Below are 14815 nucleotides of genomic sequence, written 5' to 3'. Positions count from 1 at the left end.
TTTTAGTTTTCTTCTAACTTCCTCCATCCAACCCCAAACTTCAGCTCAAAGCTATGTAGCCTCCCTGTTTGGTCTGAAAGTTTATGACCACTAAGCACTGAATCCCCTTCATTTTCATTGGCTCCCTCTAAAAGAAAGGGTGACCTTCGAAATTATCTGCTTCTACATAAGGCACTTCAAGGGCATTCACCAAATGACCTCACACAACTGTTTCTTCGCTACATACCGACCAGAGGTCTAGGGTCCAGCAGCAACTATCCCCTGGTCATAGCAACAACTAAACTTAAAAGCTGGTGGTCTGACTCTCAATATTCTGGGCTGCTCCCTGAAGATCTCACTTCCACTCCATTTAAGATTTGATGATGATTGCCACACTAAAAAAAACAATCAAACCTCTGCGGGCTATTGGAGAATCCAATCCTTATGAAGTCCACCTGTCATTTGGTCCTTGTAGCCATGACTGGTCTGATGCCTAAAACCGGCATGTATTCCTCTTTTGTTTGCAGGATTCTGATCTTTTGAGCGTTTTGTCATCTTTAGGACCTATTCCTTTGCAATGTTTTTGGTGTTGGTTGCCCTTGCTACAACCCCATCCTTCCCAGATGAACTGCTTAGTTCTTTATCACTGGGTTTTGCAAAACCCTATTCTACTACCTGTTGTTCTCTGTATGTACCTTAGCCCGAAGTGCTCTGCGACCACCGATGAATCATTTGTAGTAGCGGTTTGCAAAGATCGATATAAGTAAATTGGGCAAAGTGTGCACTGTTGATGGCCCTAGGATGCAGCCATGAAGTGTTCTATGACACAGTGCACTGTGGTATGTAAATGCTGTAGATTGAATTGCAGTGGGCTAGAGTCTAGTGTGGTGGTTGGTGCTTGTAGGGTGTGTAGTACAATTGATCCTGGTCTCTGTGCTTTTGCTTACTAGCCATGGCGGTCTGAAACCAGGCTTTTACAGAACAGTCTTTTAATCCTTGTGATATGAAAAGTGGTGGTTAGTGATCCTTGAGCGTACCCAGCCAGTGCAATCATAATGCAGTGGGTTGATTTTTCTGGAGCACTGTGCTGTGTGCTATTGCCCCTTTAGCTGCAGTACGATGGGTTCGTGTCACTAGAATGGAATGCCTTGTGTTGTTTTGATGTCCCTAATATGCCTAGGATACAATGCAGTGTTGGTGTTGAGATGGGTGCTTGCGGTGTGATATGGTGGGTTAATGTCTTTAGGGATCGGTTCACTGAGGTGCCTAAACATCCCCAGGATGCAAGGCAGCATGGTCATCATGTGCATGGGGTGCTGTTTGTAGATTAGTGTCCTTGTAATGCTCTGTGTTAGGGTAGTGCCTAGGATGCAATGCAGTGTATTCATGATGTGTAGTCTGTAGATTTGTGTCCCTATGATGCTGTGTGTTGGGTTGTGTGCCAAGGATGCAGTGCCGTGGGTTAATGTCCTTAGTATGCAAGTGTGTTGGGCAATATGAGTAGTAATATGAGTAGTATAGTATGAAGGTGGTCTATTGCCCAGAGTATGCAGTGTAGTCCAGTTAACTTCCTGGATTAGGTAGTGTCCTTGTCCTGTGAGTGTTGTGCAGTGTGGTGGTTCCTTGTCCCCTCCATGTACTGTTTGGTGACTTTGTCTCTTGGATGCAGTTATAAGGGACACCAACACCTCACAGAATTAGTGGAGGGGAGATTGGGTACGTAAGATTCAGAGTGGTGTGCTGCATTACTGTTGCTAGGCTGTAGCACCCTGCTTCACTACTGCGATGCACAAAACAGATCCTCACACCTAGCATATCAAAATAATTCCAAGTATACTCCCTGTAGCACCAGTGAAGTGCTGAGAAGACTTCATTTAACTGAAGTCTAATGTGAATTCTAATCCAACCCCCAGGGCAACAAGACATTTGCAATTGCACAGCGGTTTGCATAGATTCCTTTCTGGTGTATTTTTTTTTTAAATAAGGCTTCATTGGCATTTCTTATATATTACACATTTTTCTGATGGATACTTATAACCTCACATTTCTCACCTTTATAATATTACCTAAGTGCGAGGCTGGATCCGTATTTTTTTTAGCACTGATCCTGATCTAGGTGGCACTGTGCAGCCCTATGCTGGCTCAGTGTTTGCTTTTTACTCCCCCCAGAAATGACTGAGCAAAGCATATACATGCCACCCCTGCACTCTGATGCCAGTTCTTTTCTTTCTGCGCCTTTTTGATCAGGGGGAATAGATGTCGGTGAAGGAACCTTGCAAGGTGCGTCTCTGGAGCTTGGGGCCTGATTCAGTCATATATGGCAAGTGCACCCAGAGGAGATCTGGGACCGAAAGGCAAAGCTGAATGACTTCAAAAACAAGACGTTGCTGGGCTCTCCTAAGTCTGGATCACTCCAAGTTGAAGTCATGATTACGCTCTGAAGGCCATTCCAGCAAGTGGTCAACTTTGCGCTCCTCACTGAGGTCGAAGTCCAAACATAAACACAAGAAGGCGAAGTGGGACTCGCCCCCATCTCGCCACTCAGTCTAAGAGAAGGCGCAAGGGTGTCAAGATGCAAGTCAGTGAGTCTATTCTTCAGTTGGTTCTGGTGCCTCATGAATTCCTAAGGTCGTCTGCGATGCTACAACAAATGAAAGTCTTTAAGAAAGCCACGCTGCGGGTATTTGGCACTCTTCTTGCTCTACCTGTGGCACATCTTCGGGCCTCCAAGAAACTGCAGGGGGCCTTCAGTCGGCTTGGATTGCAAATGGACCCGTAAACTATGCAGTTAGACCCCCCCCACTCACCCCGACCTGCCACAGGCTGTATACTAGCTCACACATCCACAGTGGCTGACAACCTGGGTTGGTTCCTCTCTTGTTGACGCAAGTACCAATGTCCCTGGTGAAATATCCAGTGCTAGTTCTGATGTATGACCTGAACTGACTTCGATCTTGACCGATGTCTAGATACAAAATTATCAAAAAACATCCAATCACCATACAGCCTGGTTCCAACCCTGTCCCTCTTCTAGAACAAATGATTCCTCAGAGGCTCCAAAGCTCCGATTCTGATCAAAGTTTGCCTCCACCCAAAGGTGCTAATTTTGGACATGTAGGGATTTATCTCCCACCCACGATTACGACAAGGATAACGTTTTCGTGGCCAGTGGCCCTTATACCTCTCCTGAAACAGGGTTGAACTTGCCTTTTAGCCCTTCAGTTGAATAGAGTGCCTCATTTGCAGTGGTTTCAGCATGAAGCTCCGAACGCAGGCCTACAACTACCCTCTATTGTGGATAAAATAAATATCCTTATGGAAATCTTGCAGCCCAGCCTGTGCCAGCCACATCGGATCCCTTGCCCCCGCTCATTGAGGCCTTCACTGGTGCTTTAGGAGGCACCCGATTAAAGCACCATTCCTGCCCACTCTTGAATAAGCAGATGGCTGGATGTTACAGATCTGTATTTGGTGACACAGATTTCCTCAAAAAACACCCTACTTCTGAAAGTCTGGTGGCCCAAACTCTCAAACACAAGGTGAACCCACATTCATGCCCCACAAAACAGCCAGCTAGCGTCTAAAAGCGCTGAGACAAATATTGAAATATTCTGTTGGACCACCCTAGCATTGTAGTCGATCAATGTAGTTTGTTCGCTGGGCAAAAATGCACACACCCTCTTGGACATGGCCAGCGAGATCTTGTTGGTGGTCCCTGAAAATCTAAGGACATCACTGGCTCAAACATTTGGCCAAATACGAGATATGTGCTGGCTATTATACCACGGATTGGCTGGGAAGGGCGGTTGACACTAGTGTGGATGTGATCCACACGATTCCCTAGAGACGTACAGGCCTCTCTCATAGACATACCTTTCAGTGGCTCACGCCTGTTCGGAGAAAAAGCAGACTATACTTTAGAACGCTTTAAAATAAGTAGGGACAATGCTTTGCTTTTTGGGTTTCTTGACCCTTGCCAAACTGTTTCCTCACCAGTACTGAAATCCAGAAGCTATTTTAGGGGGCTGGCGTAAAGGCGGCACCAGTCTCCTCAGGCTTTGCTTCAATCACTCCAGTCCTTTCGAAACCGAGGATCACGCTATCAAGGGCGTCAGTCTTCCAGGTCTGCTTCCCTGCAGCAACAGCCTTCAAGCCACTGTAGCTTGCCCATTAGTGGCTCAGAACCACCCGGTGAGAGGCAAAATCCAGCATTTACCAGGACTGGATCTTTCATATAATCACATGATTGACTCGTTCACCGTCGTCAGTCTGAGAATCTCTGGTAACTTCAAATACCAGTAAACACTTTTAAAAGGCCTCAAAGCAGTGGTTTTTTGGTATCAAATCCACCTTATTTGGGAAAAAAGCCATTATTCAGCCTTTGAGGTGGAAGGCCAAGCTGTCCTACTCCCACCTAGAGCCCACCATATTTCTAACCTTTTAGTTTCCTTATCGTGATACTTTCTTTTCTTCCCTGGAGCTGGGCCAGCCCTATAGATAGTTTTCAGTGTACTGTAACTTAGTTTTGGGGAAGTTGTCTGTGAAATTTCCATTTTGGTCATCATGACAAAGAGAAAAAAAATCTCTTCATATTGTGCTCTACCTGTAGACAGAAAAAGATTATATTCTGATAACCATTATGAGCAAAGTATTTATTGCCTTTATCCAAAGCACCAGTCTTAAAGCAGCGTAGTTTGTAAAACCTTTCCTTCAAAGACCTTGAAGGACAGGGGATCAAAATGAGCAGCACTGTTTGTACTGGAAATGAAGACATACCCTCCTTTCAAGGGAAATGCCCGGTCATCTGGAGTTGACTGTCAAAAGTGCTCTGCCAAGCACTATCACAAAGGCAGCGGAAAAGTGAAATCCTGTGGGTTTTCTGAAGTCTGACTTAAACCCTAAAGCAACATCCTCAGAGGGGAAAAAAATGAGTTTTCATAGAAAAATTCACCAAACAGGACAAGCAAAAACCTGCTGTTACCGGGTAGGTCGCCCCCCTAGCCACCGCGTGGTCCCCCCCCATGCTGTGAGCTGCCGCTACGCTCTTGACTGCTGTTTCCTCCTCTCCGTGGTAACCTGTGCCGCTTTTAGCGTTGTGTATCGTTTTTCCCCTTAGGTACCCTTGCCTGCTGTTCACTGTGTTGGTTCTCTGACTACTGTCTCCTTTCTCTCCGTGGTAAATTGTGCAGTTTTTCCGTTTTGTATCGTTTCCCCTTAGGCAGCCTTTGCCTGTTGTTCACTGTATTGATTTTTCCCTCTGTATATTTTACTTGGTCCCCCTGTTTTGCCTTCTGTATCCCGCATTGTGTCCCCCTCGCTCCCCCCTCTTGCCGCTGTGCCCCCGCCTCACCCTCCGATTCCCGCGGCTGCTCCCTGCGGCCCCGCCGCTCCCATTCCCCACCCGCCCCCTCCCAGCTGCTCCTCCCTCCCTAAGCCCCTCATATGGAGGTCGCCCGGTGTACGTGCAGCAGACACGCGCAGCGGGAGTGCCGTTTGTGCGCCAAAGGCAAGCCCGTCTGCGCCCTTCCGCACCCAGCGCCAGAACCCCTGGCCCCTGCAGATACCATCCGATCCGCCGGACGTACGACACCGCCACCCTCAACGCACTCAACACCGGCCGGATCCCCGACTGCCACCGAGCCACCCCAGGACGCACCCACGGACCCTTCACCTGACAATCCTGCAAGTTCTCCTGCAACCGGACATGCCCCGCACCTGCACCCGCCAAGCCGAGCACCAACAGCAACCACCTGAAGTGCACTCTGCTCAACACCCGCTCCGTCCACAGACACGCCGTAGAACTATGGAACCTGCTCGACACCACAGCTCCAGACGTCGCCTTCCTCACGGAAACCTGGATGAACGCCTCCTCAGCGCCTGCCATCGCCATCCCGGACGGATACAAGATTACCCAGAGGGACCGCGTCAGCCAGGCAGGAGGAGGCATCGCCATCGTCCACAAAAACACCATCCGCATCACGACCAACTCCGACGACACCCTCACAGCCACAGAACATCATCACTTCCAGATACACACCGACCCCAAGAGCACACTCTGAGGCACCCTCATCTACAGACCTCCAGGACCCCGCACACAATTCAGCGAAGACATCGCAGACTTCATCAGCTCACACTCCCTCGCCTCCGCCGACTACATCCTCCTAGGGGACCTCAACTTCCACCTGGAGAACAACAACGACAACAACACCACCACCCTGCTAGACAACCTCGCCAACCTCTGACTCAAGCAACTGGTGAACACCCCCACCCACTACGCCGGACACACGCTTGACCCAGTCTTCTCCTCCAGCAAGTACATCTCCTTCAGCCACTCCACCGGACTCCACTGGACTGACCACAGCTGCGTCCACTTCAGCTACAGAAGGACCACGACTCATCACCACCCGCAGCAGACCCCCCAACAGGAGCTGGAACAAGATCACCACTGACCAGCTCACCACATCACTGAACCAGAACCCTCCCTCCAGATCAACGGACCCCAACCAAGCAGCCAACCCCCTCGCACAGTGGATCACCAACTGGCGGATGACCTCGCACCCCTGAAAAACCATCCCAGCAGACCCGGAAGCAAGAAAGCCCCCTGGTTCAACGACGACCTCAAGAACTCCAAGAAAAACTGCCGTACCCTCGAGGAAAGCCTGGCGAAAAAACCCGACTACAGACAACATGACCGCCCTCAAGCACGCCATCCGCAAACACCACCAGCTGATCCACACCACCAAGAAATCGGCATTCAAGGATCGACTAGACAACAACGCACACAACAGCAAGGAACTCTTCAACACCGTCAAAGAGCTCTCCAACCCCAGCGCCGGAAACAACGACCTCCCTCCCTCACAAGACCTCTGTGACTCACTCGCCTCGTTCTTCCACAGCAAGATCGCAGACATACACAACAGCTTCGGCAAACAGACCACGCACCCAACCACAGAACCAACGCCCCCCACCACCACCCTCCGCGCCTGGTCCCCGGTCAGCACCGAAGACACCATCCACACGATGAACACCATCCACTCCGGATCGCCAACCGACCCTTGCCCCCACCACGTCTTCAACAAGGCCGTCCCCATCATCGCACCCCAACTCCGGGACATCATCTGCTCCTTCAACACTGCCACCTTCCCGGAGAGCTGGAAGCACGCCGAGCTCAGCGCCCTCCTGAAGAAACCAACAGCGGACCCCACCGACCTCAAGAACTACCGCCCCATCTCGCTCCTCCCATTTCCTGCCAAAATCATCGAGATGACCGTCAACAGACAGCTTGCCTCCTTCCTCGAGACAAACGGATCCCTTGACCACTCACAGTCCGGCTTCCGAGCCAACCACCGCACTGAGACCGCCCTCATCGCAGCCACTGACGACATCCGAACCCTGCTCGACAACGGGGAAACATCGGCCCTCATGCTCTTGGACCTCTCCATAGCGTTCGATACTGTCTGCCACCGCACCTTAGTACAACGTCTCAGCAACATCGGAATCCAAGAGAAGGCACTGGATTGGATCATCTCGTTCCTCACCGGAAAAACCCAGAGGTACGCCTCCCCCCGTTCAGATCAGAGGCCACCGAAGTCATCTGCGGCGTACCACAAGGATCATCACTCAGCCCAACCCTCTTAAACGTCAACATGAGCCCCCTCGCAGCCATTGTACGCCAACACAACCTGAACATCATCTCCTACACCCAGCTGATCCTCTCCCTCACCAACGACCCAGCCACCGCCAGAACCAACCTACACGAAGGGATGAAAGACGTAGCCGAGTGAATGAAGAACAGCCGCCTGAAACTGAACTCGGACAAGACGGAAGTCCTCCTCCTTGGATCATCACCCTCCGCCTGGGACGACTCCTGGTGGCCCCCCGCCCTGGGCAACGCACCCAAACCAACGGACAACGCACGCAACCTGGGCTTCATCCTGGACTCCTCCTTCTCGATGACCAGACAAGTCAACGCTGTCTCATCATTGTGTTTCAACATCCTACGCATGCTCCGAAAGATCTTCTGATGGATCCCCACCGGAACCAGGAAGACTTGTCACCCAGGCACTCGTCACCAGCCGACTGGACTACGGAAACACCCTCTACACCGGAACCACAGCCAAACTGCAGAACTCCTCCGCACGACTCATCCTGAACATCCCCCGACACAGCCTCATCTCCGGACACCTGAGAGACCTGCACTGGCTCCCCGTCAGCAAGAGGATCACGTTCCGTCTCCTCACCCACGCACACAAAGCCCTCCACAACCTGGGCCCCAGGTACCTCAACAGCCGCCTGACCTTTTACACTCCCACCCGACAGCTACGATCGACCAACCAAGCCCTCGCCGCCGTTCCACGCATTCGAAGAGCCACCATGGGGGGGAAGATCCTTCTCCTACCTGGCAGCCAAGACTTGGAACTCCCTCCCCATCAACCTCCGTCTTACCCAATACCACCTCTCCTTCAGGAAGCAACTCAAGACCTGGCTGTTCGAGCAGTAGCGGACCCCCTCCCCCAAGCGCCTTGAGACCCTCCGGGTGAGTAGCGCGCTATACAAATTTTGTGATTGATTGCATTGACATCTAACTTCCTTGACATCCTGACTAAACTCTAGACCTCGGTGGTTACTTGTATGTCATCATCATTGTCGTGGACAGGAAAAAAACAGTTGTTGACGGCATTCACATTGTCGCCTATAGAACAGACTTCCTAAATGACTGTGAAGAGATCATTTTCTGCTGGATACTTCTAACCATAGATTCCTCACCTTGTGAAATCCACTGGGTACCAGACTGGATCCAGATATTTTTCTGAGGAATTCCCTTGTGCGTCGGTAGGTGGTACCGCATGGCTCTGTTTTGGGTCCATCCCACCCTGAAAGTGATATCGGTGACACCATCACACATCAATGTTGGTTCCTTTCTTTTTGTGCCTTCCAACAAGGATTTGGATCTCTCAAGATAGTCTAAACTTTTCCAGTGTGCAAAGAACATGTCATCCCCTAAAACACCAGGATTGGCATAAGCTGTGCTCAGTGACAGATGTTCATGCAATCTATCTCCGTTGTCTGGCCTCCTTGCATGACTGGAAGTCTTGTGGCAACTGAACTCTGATGAATCTAAAGGCCTGGAAGCAGTCTAAGTTGAAAATGCACACGTTTTCTCCATCACCGAGGTTAGCAAGACTCTCTAAAGTCCTTAGGTAAGTTACAGAAAAAGAAGTCCAAACACGGCTTTCCTTCTTCTCACCATTCTCAGCAGGAGATGTCACACAAACTTCTGAATACCTTGAAGTCTCTGTCTTGTACTGCGGAATTGATCCGGTCTATAGTCCAGATCCAGCTTGAATCTCAGGTCTATTTGTGATGCCCCAACAGATCCAGACCTTCAAAGATGCATATCTTCAGTACCCCGCCTCATCCCTCTGGAGCGTCTTCGGGTCTCACTGATCCAAAGAAGACCTCTAGTCAATTTACTGCCGGCGGATCCATCCCAGACGCAGATTGTGCCTCTCAACCCTGTTCTGGAGCCCACTGGGACTTTGGGAATGATGCCTGTTCTGACTTCCCTTACAGTGCTGAAACCTGCATCAGGCCTTGTGCATCAATGCCGCAGGAATAAGAGCCCATAGTCCTTTTGGACTCTGAAGTGAATCCAAAGCAATCTCGACCAAAGTTGCATGCACCTGGATCTCCCCCACAACCTTAGTCTGCTTCAGACATTTTGTCTGAATTATATATTCTCTGACCACAAATTTATCTCACAGGTATACAATGACAAAAACCTATTCCTTGACCTGCAAGAGGTCAGTAGGCTGGATACATTCCTAGACACTTGCCTGAATTCGCTTCCTGGCCAGTCCATCGTAGGGTCCTCCTCATTTGCCGTAGTTGCCAGGAGAGCATCTGAAGTACTTGACTCTGCCTTCCCTAAGTCCAAGTTAAGGCAATAGTGCTCACAGAGGTACTGCATCCTAGACAGACCTCTCTACAGCCCCTTCTACCATTCAATGAGGCACTGACAAACACTCCTTTTGGTCACCTGGCCAAAGCCAGGATGTTTCCTTCCCATCAGTCACCAAACAGCCAGGAGACCTAGAGTGGCTTCGGGAGATTAATCTCTTCTCTTGCAGGACTCAACTTGTGAAAGCCTGGTAGTTTAGGCCCTCACTAGCCACCCGAATGCAACATGTTCCCAACCATCCCTCTAGACGGAATTGAAAAGCACAGTAGCTTTTGGAAAATGTATGTTCTTGTTTGCTAGTTTTGCCCACAGGCTGATAAACTCAAGTTGCCTCCTGGGGCATTGTTCTCAAGCCTTGTGGAACATGGTGACTGACATCTTGCCAGGGGTTCTGGATGACCTTTGAGCCATTCTTCAACAGATCATTTAGGATGGCCAGGACACAGCGACATACGTAACCTGATCAGGGCTGCACACGACAACTGTCTTCCAAAGCCTTTTGAGGTCTTGTTCAAGGATGCAGCGTACAATGTCCGGCTCTCCTGGGGCAAGAAACTACCCAATCCCTAGCACCCCTATGCCACCCCCAATCCCAACCACCACCACTGCAAAACCCCTTTAGTTTGCCCTCTGCAGTGCACTGTCATTCGGTTGGAGGCTGGATAAGTGGCAAGGCATTACATATCGATGCTTCAGATTGTCCAACATGGCTACACCTTACCTTTCCTTTCCACCCCTCCATAAATGCCACCTACACCACTACAGCTTCCAGAGGGCCACTTGCCCATTTTCCGATAAGAAGTTTAAGCTCTCTTGTAGAAGGGAGCTGTAGAGAGGGCGTCTGCATCAGAAGCCGGGACTGGTTGCTACTCCTGCTACTTTGTGGTGCCAGAGAAGGATAGAGCACTTCATCCAATTTTAGATCTCCGTCTCCCGAACTTCTTCCTTAAGGACAAGTTCAGGATGCTCCCTCTGTCAAGTTTTCTGCTGTTTATCCAGGAGACTAGATGGTGGCATTGGACCCTTAGGATTTCTGTTTCCTTATCCCCCTAGTCCCACAGGCTACCTGCTGTTCCAAATAGGCCACAAGTACTTTCAGTTGTCAGTGGTCCTTCTCTGCCTTAATAGTGCCCCCAGGTGTTCCCAAAAGCGATTGTGGTGTTTGCTGCCCATCTTTGTAGTTTGGAAATTCCAGTATTCCCCTACCTGAATAACTTGCTACTGAAGGCAAACATTCATGGACCATTTGAAGAACACAGCCAATCTCTTGGTTCTCCATCCGAGTGCTGAGGTCACACCTGACTTCTTTGCTAAGGTTCCCTTACATTGGAGCCAGCCTGGACATGCTGCTGTTTCAAGTCTGCCCTCCACCTCTGTCTGTCTGTCTGTCTGTCTATCTATTGCAACCGCTACTCAGTGAGTGTTGTGGCTCTATTTGTAAGTACTGATCCGGAGTGTCATGGAGTTTACAATGCAAAATTGAAAAGCCAGGTTTTAAGCATGTGCTTGAAGACCAAAATGTTCTCTCTGGCCTGAAGCTGCTGTGGGAGGGCAGGAATGAAAGCTGCTGCCCCACTTTTTCCTTCTAAATGTGGGAATCACTATCAGAAGGGAGCTCGAGGAGTGGAGTGGTCTAGGTGGATGACTGGGATAATCCTTTTTGACAGGTATTGAGGACTGGAGTGATAAAAGGCTTTTTGTGTCATGACAAGTCCTTAAACCCTCACCCGCTACTTGATGGGAAGCCAGTGAACTTCTTTCAGATGAGGTTGGATGCAAGTCATCCTGGCAGACTCAGCAAATTTTACTCTGCAGCATTCTGCACCAGCTGTAGTCTTCTCGGGAGATAAATCGGTAGGCCCAAAAGAATGGGAATGAATCAAGTAGTTCAGGACATTCTCGCTATGAACCCGATATTTCAACCCTTGACCCTGGGTCTCCGTAAGAGTGGCAATGATACCTCTTGGCCTCGTACATCCTTCTAGCGGACCTCGCCAGCTGGGAGATGCATGCTCTACAGTGGCACATGAAGTCTCGGTGGGCTCAGCATAAGATTACCTCTCTGATTTATATCCTGTTGATGGAGGAGACTTTGAAAGATTTGCAGTGTTTGCTGCTGGATCGCAATTGGATCGGAAGCAGACTTCTCTCACTGCTGCTGGGTTGGTGAGGTCATCTGGGAGAGGTGGAAATCAGGACATCAACTTGTTGCAGCTGTGTGGCATCCGCTTGGCACTAAAAGCCTTCCTCCCATCCATTAGGGAGAACAGGTACAGGTCCTCGCAGACCACACCACTGCCATGTGGTACTGCATCAACTGTCGTGGATCCTGTGCCAGGAGGCTTTGCACTTTTGCAATTTGCTGAGTTGCCAGGGCATCTCCCAACACCTGACTAGATTGTTAAAACTCCAAGGCAGACTACCTCAGCTGGCATTGGCGGGTGCTTCACAAATGGTAGCTGGACACAGAGGTGGTACAGGGCGTTTTCCAACAATGTGGAGAAGCTTGGCTTGATCTTTTCACTACTGTGTTCAAGCTTTTGTATGTTAGAGTTCCCTAGGCATTCCTCACTATTAGATGCTTTCAGTTAGACTGGAGCTTTGGACCCTGTAAGCGTTCCCACCTCTACCTCACCTGCCCAAAAGACTGGGCCCAAATCTTCCATATTGGGCCAGGAGTGGGGTTCCTAGAACTTCTGGCCTTGAGCATCTGTCCTCCAGTTTGACTGCTTCTTCAAGAGAACGTACAGCTGCAACAACAGGGCAGGGTTCTGCAACTGAGCCTGCACGACTTACACCTACATGCTTGGAGATTGAGCAGCGACAGCGGACTGCCTTCGATCTCCCTTGTGAAGTTGCTCATGGGATTTTTGGCAGCCAGAAGTTCCTCTGCTAAAACGGTTATGTTAACATGATTTGTAGAGCGCATGACTGCCCCACCAACGTGGCTTCCCAGCGTTTCCCATTGAATAAGGGTATCACACAACAGAGAGAAAAGCTGAGGCGAGGAGTACACCGTAAATGCCCGAAATAAAACGAAGTTGCAAAGCGCCAAGTTTTCAGCTGTTTCCCAAAGAAAACATGATTCTGCATACTCCATAATTTTGGTGGCAAGCTATTCAAAGGGCCGGGCCCAGATCCTGAAAGGAACAGCCTCCTGATCTTTCTTTTAAACCGAGGAATCCCCGCCAGGTTTAAGTGGGCTGAACCGAAAGCTCTTGTGGGTAAATGAGGTTGCATGAGTCCAGAGAGAATGGGAGCTCTTGATGCATTCATTATCTTATGTGCTGTACTTAGGACTTGAAACTGTATGTGCTTCTCGATGGGCAAACAATGGAGTTTCTGAAGTAGACCAGAAATTAAACAAAATGTAGGGAGAAAGAACCGGAATCTGGCTTCTGCGTTTTGGACCAACTGCAGCCTCTTGATTTTCTTCCCAACTAGGTACAAGATGTTACAGTATTGCAGATGCGACAGGATAAGTGACTGAATAAATAGATGCAGAACTTGAGGTTGAAAGAAGTCATTAATTGGTTGAAGTCCCCTGAGAAGGCCAAAGCAAGTGCCCGCAAGTGTTCACTTGTGGGCAGGTATCATCCAACCAAAAGCCTCAGTTTTTAATGGATGATTTAGGTTTTGGGGAAAGTTAGATGCCTTCCATCCACCAGTGGTTTCCACAGGTGTGGGTGTGGCTCCCAAACAGCAGGATCTCGGTTTTCCTGGGATTAAGCTTTATGCTACAAAAACACGGGGTAACACAAGAAGTCACTGGGACCTGGGCGGACTATTGATACAGACAAAGCGGTCCCAGATAGACACACAATTAACTCAACCAAGACAACAAATATGTGCATACAAAGATGACTTATAACAGCATTGTTTTTAATCACAACATGTATCATACAAAATTCATTCATAAAAATAAATATGCAGTAAATCACATATAATGCCCCTGAAGGAAAAGGAAGGGTAGTGCTGGGATAGTGAAAGTATAGATACTAAAATATGGGTCACTAAGACCAAGATACACCAGAAATAATGATAGGTAACACAATGAACCAATTAATTAATCAATTGATTTAAACAATCATGCCTCAAATAAAATCACAAATTATGAATCAAAAAAAGGAGGCTGAACAAAAAAGGAAGTGTCGACGTTTCGACCCAGAATCGGTGCAGGCGTGGTATAAACCTTGCTAAAGGGTCTTCATCAGGACAGGCGTTGCGGAAGGTGGGGCAGTGGATCTTAAATTGATACTACAATGTAGTGGGTATGACTCAACAGTGGTACATCTCTCCTTTTTGCAGCTGACGATGAACGCCATCACTTTCGAATCAGCCGTCAACTACTGAAGCTCTTGATTAATATCACAGCCGAACTTTCTGCCGCATCTTTGCTATCCACACCTTCCAATACAGCCACGTGTGATTCCTTTATTATTGACAGCATTTTCTATTAAAAGAACGTAACTTCACTACTGCATCTTCAGAGTTATACCACTGTTGAGTCATACCCACTACATTGTAGTATCAATTTAAGATCCATTGCCCCACCTTCCGCAACCCCTATCCTGATGAAGACCCTCTAGCAAGGTTTATACCACGCCTGCACCGATTCTGTGTCGAAACGTCGACTCTTCCTTTTTTGTTCAGCCTCCTTTTTTTGATTCATCATTTGTGATTTTATTTGAGGCATGATTGTTTAAATCAATTGATTAATTAATTGGTTCATTGTGTTAACCTATCATTATTTCTGGTGTATCTTGGTCTTAGTGACCCATATTTTAGTATCTATACTTTCACTATCCCAGCACTACCCTTCCTTTTCCTTCAGGGGCATTATATGTGATTTACTGCATATTTATTTTTATGAAG

At 48.8% G+C, this 14815-nt stretch overlaps 1 protein-coding gene across 1 annotated transcript in view; it reads left to right on the top strand.

Moving 5' to 3' along the window:
- Nucleotides 1–14815, top strand: part of LOC147663596 (uncharacterized) — a 133114-nt gene that overhangs the window by 55232 nt on the left and 63067 nt on the right. The gene's annotated exons all lie outside the window — the stretch shown is intronic.

The sequence above is a fragment of the Lissotriton vulgaris genome, unplaced genomic scaffold, assembly GCF_964263255.1.
Source record: "Lissotriton vulgaris unplaced genomic scaffold, aLisVul1.2 SCAFFOLD_1742, whole genome shotgun sequence".
In the NCBI taxonomy this organism is placed as follows: domain Eukaryota; kingdom Metazoa; phylum Chordata; class Amphibia; order Caudata; family Salamandridae; genus Lissotriton; species Lissotriton vulgaris.
Note: the sequence above shows the minus strand (reverse complement) of the source record. Positions and strands in the feature narration are given on the sequence as shown.